Raw genomic sequence first — 10,414 nt, 5'->3', positions numbered from 1 at the left:
TAAATTCATCTTATGAAATTTCATAGATTCTAGTCCATGAGACCGTACTCTTGTCTATAACGTTTGACGTTAACATGCTAGATCTAAATTTACATCATCATAACGTCATCTCAGTGTCACACTACAGTCTACACAATAGCTTTGAAAGGGGGGGGGGGGGATACATTCATGTGATTAAGACAGAATTCTAAAGGGAAGATGTAAGACCCAACTTAAAGATGACCACATTTTTATTAGAGCTTATGATATAGCAGTATGATACAGCACAGGCCATTGACTCCTGTTTTAATACATGAATTTACATAACACTATTATTAACAGCTATAGTCCTTGGGACTGGCAGTTTTCTTCCCTTTTTTGTAACCTTTAATAGACCTAATTTAAGATATTCATGATGATGCCCGGTATTGAAGGAATTAAATTTCATTGTCGCCTCCATCCCCAACCCCCAACCCTCAACTCCCTCCCCAACCCCCTACCCTCCCCCCCAAAAAAAAGAATACAAAAATAAATAGAATAAAGTGTAGACCCTACATCACATGTAAATTATAAAAGATAAAAAAAGGTACATGTACGGTACCCATATTTAGTTTGATCTGAATTTTACTATGTTGTATCTGAAATGTTGTTATAAATTTAACCATGTTTGTTTTAATGGGAGTGCAATGTTATGTATATGTAGTGACGTCACAACAGAGACAAAATTGATTCTTAATGGTTTTTTATTTGCGAGTATGTTTTAAAATGTATACTAGTATATTGTCTCAGACCTACCAGTGCGGCATTCACCCGCCTAAGCCTGTGTTGCGATCATGGCACGAGTTCTTGCCCTGTGACCCATCTTGCACTAACCCACCATTGGCACCAAGCAATCATATTATCATGCCTCCCAGGGGAAAAAAAAAATAAAAGAATGTAAACCCAAAAAAGCAATGTGGATTGAATGAAAGCAGCAACATTAGTAGAACACATCAGTGAAAGTTTGAGGAAAATCAGACGATGGATGCAATAGTTATGAATTTATAAAATTTTTGATGTTGGAACCCTGGATGAGGAGACTACTAGAGGTTTTGACGTATGAATAGACAAAAAAAAATATAAAGAAAATTCAACAAAAATCTACTTTTCTAGCATTATGAAAGAGCACTTGACTAACCGCTTTCAGAAAGCAGAGGGAATAATTGCTACCCTTAACATATGTCAGTATCAAGTTGATGGAATTTGTATTTGTATCCTCCGAACAGAGTTTGGAGGATACTATGGATTTGGCCTCATCGCGCCGCATCCGCCGCCGCCGCAGAGGTTTCCTTGTGAGCGCTCTACCAGCTGCATTTCTTTTCCGATCATCTTCAAATTTAGCATGAAGCTGTATTATGGTTAGACGAAGACGCCCATTGTTTTTGGAGATGGCGCCCTTGCTTGTTCTGAAAAGGTAAATTCAATAGGGTCTGCTTGTGAGCGCTCTACTGGCTGCAGTTCTTCTTCGATCATCTTCAAATTTGGCATGAAGGTGTATTATGGTAAGATAAAGAGGCCTTTTTTTTGGTGATGGCGCCCTCGCTTGTTCCGTCTTTATACATGAAAAGGTAAATTCAATAGGGTCTGCTTGTGAGCGCTCTACTGGCTGCAGTTCTTCTTCGATCATCTTCACATTTGGCATGAAGGTGTATTATGATAAGGTAAAGATGCCTAGATGGTTTTTGGTGATGGCGGCCTCGCTTGTTCCGTCTTTATACATGAAAAGGTAAATCCAATAGGGTCTGCTTGTGAGCGCTCTACTGGCTGCAGTTCTTTTTCGATCATCTTCAAATTTGGCATGAAGGTGTATTATGGTAAGACGAAGACGCCTATTGTTTTTGGTAATGGCGCCCTCGCTTGTTCCGTCTCTAAACATGAAAAGGTAAATTCAATAGGGTCTGCTTGTGAGCGCTCTGCTGGCTTCAGTTCTTCAATCATCTTCAAATTTGGTATGAAGGTGTATTTTATGGTAAGACGAAGATGCCTATTAGATTGTTTTTGGTGATGGTGCCCTCGCTTGTTCCGTCTTTACACATGAAAAGGTAACTTTTAAAGGGTCTGCTTGTGTGTGTGACGCTGGCCTTGTTTCTCGACCAATTTTATTCAAATATTGTATGTAAATTTTGTATCATAGTCAAATCTATACATCTATACCTATTGATAATGCTGCCCTCACTGTTCCACCTTTTACAGGGTCAAAGGTCATCTTGATCATGTCAAAATTTGCAAAAGTGCTTATTTATGCAATAACTTGATTGTTACCCAACAGATTTCATTCAGACTTGGTAGGGAAGAGTACATGAAGGACACAACAGTTTGTGGTGATGGTGCCCTCAGTGTCCCGACTTCAAATGGATGCCAATGCTCATTTCTTGTGTGTGCTCTATCAGCCACATTTCTTATCAGATTTTCTTTAGATTTGGCAAAAAGGTGCATTATAGTCAAATAAAGATGCCCATATTGTTTTTGGTGGTGGCGCCCTCGCTTGTTCCATCTTTATACATGAAAAGGTAAATTTTACAGGGTCTGCTTGATTTGTGTGTGCGACCCTGCCTTGTTTCTTGACCGATTTTTTTTTTCAAATTTGGTATGTTAATGAATCATAGTCAAATTTATACACCTACACCTATTTGGATTTTATTGTATCCTGTAACAGTTGCCATATAATACAAAATTCTGGCCTAAAAAGTAATCCAGATGGAGTATGGGAGACAGGTTCAGGGGGATACATGTGCTCGATTGCGAGTGCTTCTAGTTTTCATGAAAAATGAATTTTTGTGGAATTTTCTCTAAATTTTCTTTCAATTGTTCTCCACTCATACGTCATAACCTCTAGTAGTCTCCTCATCCAGCGTTTCCAACACCAAAACTTTAAAAATTCATAACTTTTGCATCGATTGTCCGATTTTCCTCAAACTTTCACTGATATGTTCTACTAATGTTGCTGCTTTTACTCAATTCACATTGTTCTTTGGGTTTGCATTCTCTTTAAGTAAGGTGAAACTCTAAACTTTTTCCTTATTCTCTTTGCTGGAGATAGGATACCGTATCATGGGTGTACCTTGCAAATTACAAATACCGGTCTTTATTGTTAATGAATAATCCTAAAAGGTCTTTAGAAATTGTGTCATAGGTAAGTATAAAGTCATGTCAGTCATAGACTCACCACACTCTTTACCCAAATATTAGCAAAAAATGTTCAAAATGATGCCTTTTAGGACCATCTATATAGCAAACAGAGGAAAACTACAATTGTTTGTATGCTGGCCAGTAAAATTGTATTGGTATGCACCAAACTATAGTGCACAATTTCTAATCCTGGCCCTCAAAAAGCTCCCAATTCTAACTGTGGGAGAGGGTTGCCCAGTTCCCCTCCCAAATGACCCTCCCTCCCCCCTCAATTTGCTCCCTCACAGTTTATGCTCCTAGCCTGTTTAACCCATCGAGGACGGTTTCATTTTGCTATAACACGCATTTCCCATAGACAGCTGCCCGAGTATACTAAGTACTCGGGACTCGTCCTCAACGGGTTAAGAACCTTACAACTAGAGGTTTTGATGTTTTTGCTCTGTATGTCATTTTCAAAGCAAGCTCTGGTGGACTAGGTCTACTAGACCTATCATATCGTGATATCCAGTACGTATTACCATCACATGGTTTTAAATATCAAAAGCACACAAGTGTCAATGAGTATGGTGTGATTTTTTATGCTTACAATCTCTCTACAATGTCAGTTGGGTCCATGCAAGACAAATGACCATTCAAGTCAAAGATGGTTCGATCTTAATCATACTTACAGATCAAAGCTCAGTGTTTCCCTGTGCTTCATCTGCAGACTGATAACGATCATTTGTTTGCATTATCGGGACAATGCCCAGACTGTTGACAGAAACAGGTCATTTTATGGCATTTTCTTCATAATGGTGTAGCCGTATCTTGCCAATAAACATTAGACTTTAAAACCTGATTCTGTTGCCAAGAATTGGGCCAATAAAAGGCGACATCCAAGTTGGTGATGTTTCACTTGGTGCCTGGTAGTGTACACGCAAGGCAGCTAGCTCTTCACAGAGGGATCGGCAGCAGCTTGAGCATCCCACATTCAGAATGAAGTTTCTTGCTGTATTGGCAGCTTGCATTGCTGTCTGCACAGCTAACAGCTGCAAGAGTAAGTGCTCAAACTCTTTTTGTATGTTTTCTTTTTCATGTTTTGTATAGGTTTTCTGCATAATCCAGGAAAATGTCAAATGAGCTGGCAGCGTTTGAGGTAAGCATCAATACCAAGTTAAGGTGTTTGTTCTAAACAATGCATTGTGTGAAACTTGTATGTAGAAATGGTTTTCCCTTGAAGAGCACTTTTAATGTCCACATTTTGTGCAGGGTTACTCAAAGGATAACATGGTAAGAGCTAGGTAACTAAGTGAGCTTTTAATACATATGTGTCCAAGTCAGACAAAATGACGATGAGACACAAATTGCAGGGTGTAATCTTTGAAGATGAGATGTTACTCGTCACTATACTCAATATCTAACATGAGATGAAGATGAGAGTCATATACTTAATAGTGTTGCTTGGATTTTCGCTTGTTTATGTGCTCTATTTTTAAAGGATGCACGATTGGCAAAATGAATGATTTGTCTAACTTCAAATTTTCTAATCAATAAGATTGAGCCTTGATGGTTTATGACACAACTTCTATCAATTCATAATTGTTTCTGAAGAATACTTGCCACATTAAAGTTATTTCACTTTGATTTGTCAAATACATACTGTAATTGAGGTGTGTACAGTTTTTACAGCAAAATAGTTACACACACACACACACACACACACAAACAAACAATGAATAGGTTATGCAAGGCTTGTTCCAACTCTCTATCCTCCTTGAAGATGATACCATGAACAATTTACCCTGAAGTATGGCACTAGAGATAGAATGAAACCTTGAAGTGTGGTCGTGGTGAGGCCTTTGTTTTTGTGCTGAAGGTTTTTATTTTTTTAATTCAACTTATTTAAAAATTAGATAAAACATAATAACATAATAATATGCAAACATACATGTATATGAAAATGTACAAAACAGAGGCTATAAAGTAAAAAATAAATGAATAAATGAATAAAAAGTGGACGAATAAACATAGGCTATTAAAACAGGTCTTGGTTTCCTTGCCTGTTTATATTCCCTACCCCCCCCCCCCCCCCATCTTTCAACTTCATCTGGTATATATCACTGTTTTCTTTTTTTCCAATTATTTGCTTTGAATCTTTTCTTTTCTTTTTCAATTAGCAACGTTTGGGAGAAAAGTGATCCCAGGCAGTCCAGTAGAATCTAGTATTGCATCATCAACATCCTCCAAACTATCTTGAAACTGTTGTGGGCTCAAAATGTCAAAGTTTTTTCAGAAAAGACCATTGTCCAGGAACTGTCCTTGGGAATCTGTTGACTCATGCATCAGTTTGGTTATCGTTCTCCTTCTGTCTGTCAACATGCAGGAGGGAAAAAAAAGAGAGAGAGAGAGAAAGAGTTTGGTCTTATCAAACTGTGCAAATTGTAGCCTGGCATGAAATGTCCATAATTTAGTTTCTTAACCCCTGGAATTCAAACATTAAAGCAATTTGATATGCTAAAGTTCAGCAAAGCCCAGTGAAGCCTTTATATAGTTGCTTTGACTCAACACACAATTCTTTTGGAAATATGATGATTGGTTGAGGGCTCATTAGAAGTTTAACCCACCTCTATTAGACTGACTGCCAAGATTCTTTGTTTAATACCAGGTACCACAATAGGAAAATAGTAATACAACGGGTTACCTTCATCCTTTTAGTTTAGTGAACTTTACATTAGGTATGGTAGAATCAATTTTTGCCTCTCATACACAGGCAAAATTAACCTGATTGCTCATGTTTTTTTTTGTAATTTAAATTTGCATATTCTATCTATGTCATAGGGAATATGAAATAATCATAAGCATAGTTAAAGTCATGTGACTGTTCATTATTCAGCGCACCAAACCTCCTTTTTGTCGAGCCCACCGGAGGTGAGGGGTGACTAAGGAATCGCCTGCGGCGTCTGTCCGTCTGTCGTCCGTCCGTCCGTCCGTCGTCTGTCCGTAACGCTATAAAAACTTGAATAACTCTGTACTCTGGGCTTCCATTTTAATCAAACTTGGAGGGAAGAGTGGTCATACAAAGTTTTATCTTTTACCAAGTATGAAGGTCACCTCACAGTTAAAGGTCACAGGCAGGGGTCAATGAACTTTTAGGGCCCAATGTTAAGTTTTTAGGGCGCTTTTCGATTATGGCCATAACTTTTGCTCCGTAAGTGTATTTGTGACCAAACTTGGATGGCAGATGTACCTTGGAGAGTTGATGGTCACCACAAGGTCAAAGTTCACAGGCAGGGGTCAATCAACTTTTAGGGCCCAATGTAAGTTTTTAGGGCGCTTTTCGATTTGGGTCATAACTTTTGATCCATAAGTCCGTTTGTGACTAAACTTGGGTGGTAGATGTCCCTTGGGGAGTTGATGGTCACCACAAGGTCAAAGGTCACAGGCAGGGGTCAATAAACTTTTAGGGCCCAATGTTAAGTTTTTAGGGCGCTTTTCGATTATGGGTCATAACTTTTGATCCATAAGTCCGTTTGTGACTAAACTTGGGTGGTAGATGTCCCTTGGGGAGTTGATGGTCACCACAAGGTCAAAGGTCACAGGCAGGGGTCAATAAACTTTTAGAGCCCAATGTTAAATTTTTAGGGCGCGTTTCGATTATGGACCATAACTTTTGATCTGTGAGTCTATTTGTGACCAAACTTGGATGGTAGATGTACCTTGGGGAGTTAATGGTCACCACAAGGTCAAAGGTCACAGGCAGAGGTCAATCAACTTTTAGGGCCCAATGTTAAGGTTTTAGGGCGCGTTTCGATTATGGGTCATAACTTTTGATCCATAAGTCCGTTTGTGACTAAACTTATAGTAGATGTCCCTCGGGGAGTTGATGGTCACCACAAGGTCAAAGGTCACAGACAGGGGTCAATGAACTTGTAGGGCCCAATGTTCAGTTTTTAGGGCGCGTTACGATTATGGACCGTAACTTTTGATCCGTAAGTCTATTTGTGACTAAACTTGAATGGTAGATGTACCTTGGGGAGTTGATGGTCACCACAAGGTCAAAGGTCACAGACAGGGGTCAATGAACTTTTAGAGCCCAATGTACTGTGCATTTAATCATGACTCCTAACTTTTGATCCATAGGTCCATTTGTGAACAAAAAAAAAAAAAAAAAGGTGTTGTACGTTTGTGGACGAGACACATTACGGCACTTGCCTTGTCTTTTTATGCAAATTTCCCTTAATATTCGTTCTTTGTGGAAATGGTAAGACTTTTGTGTAGAATCTGTACCCCAAGATGAAAGGCTTGTAAATGTTGGTTTTTGAAGGATGTACACAACATCCTTCTCTCAGTTGTCTGTGATTTTGCCTTTTATTTATTAAAGAGCTTTTTCAAACAATGTGTATACCAGTATTTAATTTTACACTGTCCAAATTAAAGCAATTAGTCAAAAAAGAAGAAGTACAGTACCTGGTACATCATGTCAAGTATTGCTGGAGAAAACAGCATGAACAACCCAATGAAACCCTAGGTACAGTCAAACCTGCCTTAGCGGTCACCTGTCTATAGTGTCTATAGTAGCCACCTGCCATATGCAGCCCTAAAAAAGATTCCCTCTGAGAGAAAAGCCATGTAAAGACCCTGTCTATAGCAGCTGCCTGTTTATAATGGCTACTTTTTTTACCCCCTGCATGGCCATTATAGACAGGTTTTACTTACTGTGTTTCACCAATTGCCACGTCTGGTGGAGTGCTTTCTTTGCTAATACTGTAAAAGTGAATATTTTTGCATGACTAATTTTTCACACTTAAACTGGCCAGGTAAGAAGGGTTTCGCATGTTTGTAATTTCGGGGAATCAAGACATTAACTACTGGAACATATGGCAAACAAAAATATTTGCATGCTTTTATTTTCGCATTAGTTTCTGGCAGGGTGAAATTCAAAAAATTTCAACACCGCAAAAATTTCCAGTTTATATTACAGTATGCACAGATATTTATTCTTATTGTCAGTGATTACAGGTACCTAGCTATATAATCATCCAACCCATAATGTGTCGCCATGGCCTTCCTGTTAGATGGAGGCACATACTGCTACACCTAAGTAGGCTTCCTAACTTACCAAGTGCATACTTTACAACTAGGCCAGGTTAGGAGCAATTATGCTGAGTGCTGCTGAAAAAGCTTATCAGGTAAAGCTGAGTGCCTGGGCACTACAAGGTAAAGTGGAATGAACAACTCATGAGCATTGTGGGCAGCCATTAATATTCAGGGAGCACGTACTGTGTCATGTGTGCTCGTACATGTAGTAAAATTACTGTGTGTTTAGGTATCAGATTTATGAGGTAGTCGGTTTAACTACTTCAGGAGAGATGAGTCAGAGACTTTGAAATATGCCGTTATGATGACTCTTACAAATAATAACAAACTGATATCGGCAAGACTACAAGGGACTTTTAATCTCTGTGGCATCTTGGAGACAAAAAAAAAAAAAAGACAAAAGAGACTTGTAAAATGTCATAGATTATACTACTTCTTATCACTTTAATTTTTTTTCTCTCTTTCTCTTTACTGCAATATTATGTGTAGTCTTCTTCTGCATAATATGGTACAAGTATGTAAAAAACATTGTGTGCAAACTCCTGATTGAACAATGGGAGAACAAATTATATCGTTCGCAATGTATGGTAGTAGTTAACAAGGGTACCAGTATGTGTACTTTTCATGACATATGAAATCTTGCATAATTCTAAGCTTTCTTATATCATTCCTCTACTGTGACATCACAAATTGTTGTGACTCTAACAATTGTTGTACTCTAAATTGTTGTATGGAGTCAAAAGGGGCCTGAGCTTTTGATCCTTTTTGCCTCTGACGAAGATTCTGCTAGGATGGAAAGCTCAGGCCCATTTTGACTCCATTTTACTCCATTGGCTTGCCACTATTGGATAAGCAGGTTTTTTTTTTTTTTTTTTTTTTTTTTTTTTTTTTTGCTACACTAAATTTTTGTATATATACAAATGTCATATTGTACTCAAAACTTTTGTCAGAAATGAAATGGAGTGAAATGAAATGAAATGAAATTGTTGTGTCATTCTTATTCAGCAATGAAAGCATACAAATTTACTGAAAACTTTGAAAATTTGTAACATATGAGTAGTTTGTCTGATTGTCCTCAAATTTCACTGATGTATTTTTCTGCTATTTCTGTACATTCATGCATACACTGAATCCAAATTTGTATCTTTGAAGTAAATTGCCCTTATAGTGAGCCCTCATTAGGAGTGATACCAGTATATTATTCCATATTCAAGTTGTCTGTAAATTATAGATGGAATGCAATTCATACATATTTAGTGGGAAAGGCTTTATCAAAAATTGTACATAAATGAAGCAAGTTATGGAAATCGCAAGTGCTCTGCATGCTTTTGAGAAGTAATAGTTGTAGCAGTGTTGTAGTGGTTGAATCTACATGAAAATTAAGTAAGGTAATGATTTTTTCATCTCACAAGTTTCCTCATTGGTGAAGTTAGAGTTGTTGCAACCAATTTGTGATAGACATCTGATTCTATTACACATATCCAGGTGATGCATGAGAGAAAGTATTACTCTAAAATGAGTGAAGTCATACATCTCATATTCCTTCATTGATCACTGAAGACTGTCTAACTTCAGCATTAATGCAGTTTGATGTCACAGTCCTGTTGCAGAAAACAAAAAGAAACCTAAAGAGCTTATAATAAGTAGGTACTAGAGTGTGAAGCATGCATACAACCTGTTCGTACAATTTTTTTTTTTTTTTTTTTTTTTTTTTTTTTTTTTTTTTTTTTGTGAGTGCACGTCGGCACGGGGAGCACCGTACGTGAGACCACTCCTCATGCGTACACGCTTTGAGCAACCGAAGAGCAGCCAAATCAAGAAGTGCATACTATTGTAAATGTTCAAAAGTTTAGATACGTGCTGGAAAAATGTTACTTGAGCGCACGATGTCCTTCATTACCAAGTGGGTAATGACAGCATCCATGAAACCTCAGACACCATTACATAGTTCGCCCTCTAGTGGTGATGGGGAGAAAAATCTCTGAAGAAAACCCCAAACCTCTTTGATATAGAATATATACAATATGAGATATTGAACACAATGTAAGTTTAACTGCACTGATCAGGTATTTTTTTTTTTTGTGTGTGTTAGTTTGGTGTGTTTTTTTTTTTTGCCTTGGACGAAGTGGTTCAGGGAATGAAACATCTGGAAATGTACTACATTTTGAGACATTTTTAGAGTACTGCAATA

The sequence above is a fragment of the Diadema antillarum genome, unplaced genomic scaffold (genome assembly GCF_040938485.1).
Source record: "Diadema antillarum isolate AM-2024a unplaced genomic scaffold, OU_Dant_1.0 seq00001105_RagTag, whole genome shotgun sequence".
Lineage (NCBI taxonomy): Eukaryota > Metazoa > Echinodermata > Echinoidea > Diadematoida > Diadematidae > Diadema > Diadema antillarum.
This window is presented reverse-complemented; position numbering follows the sequence as displayed.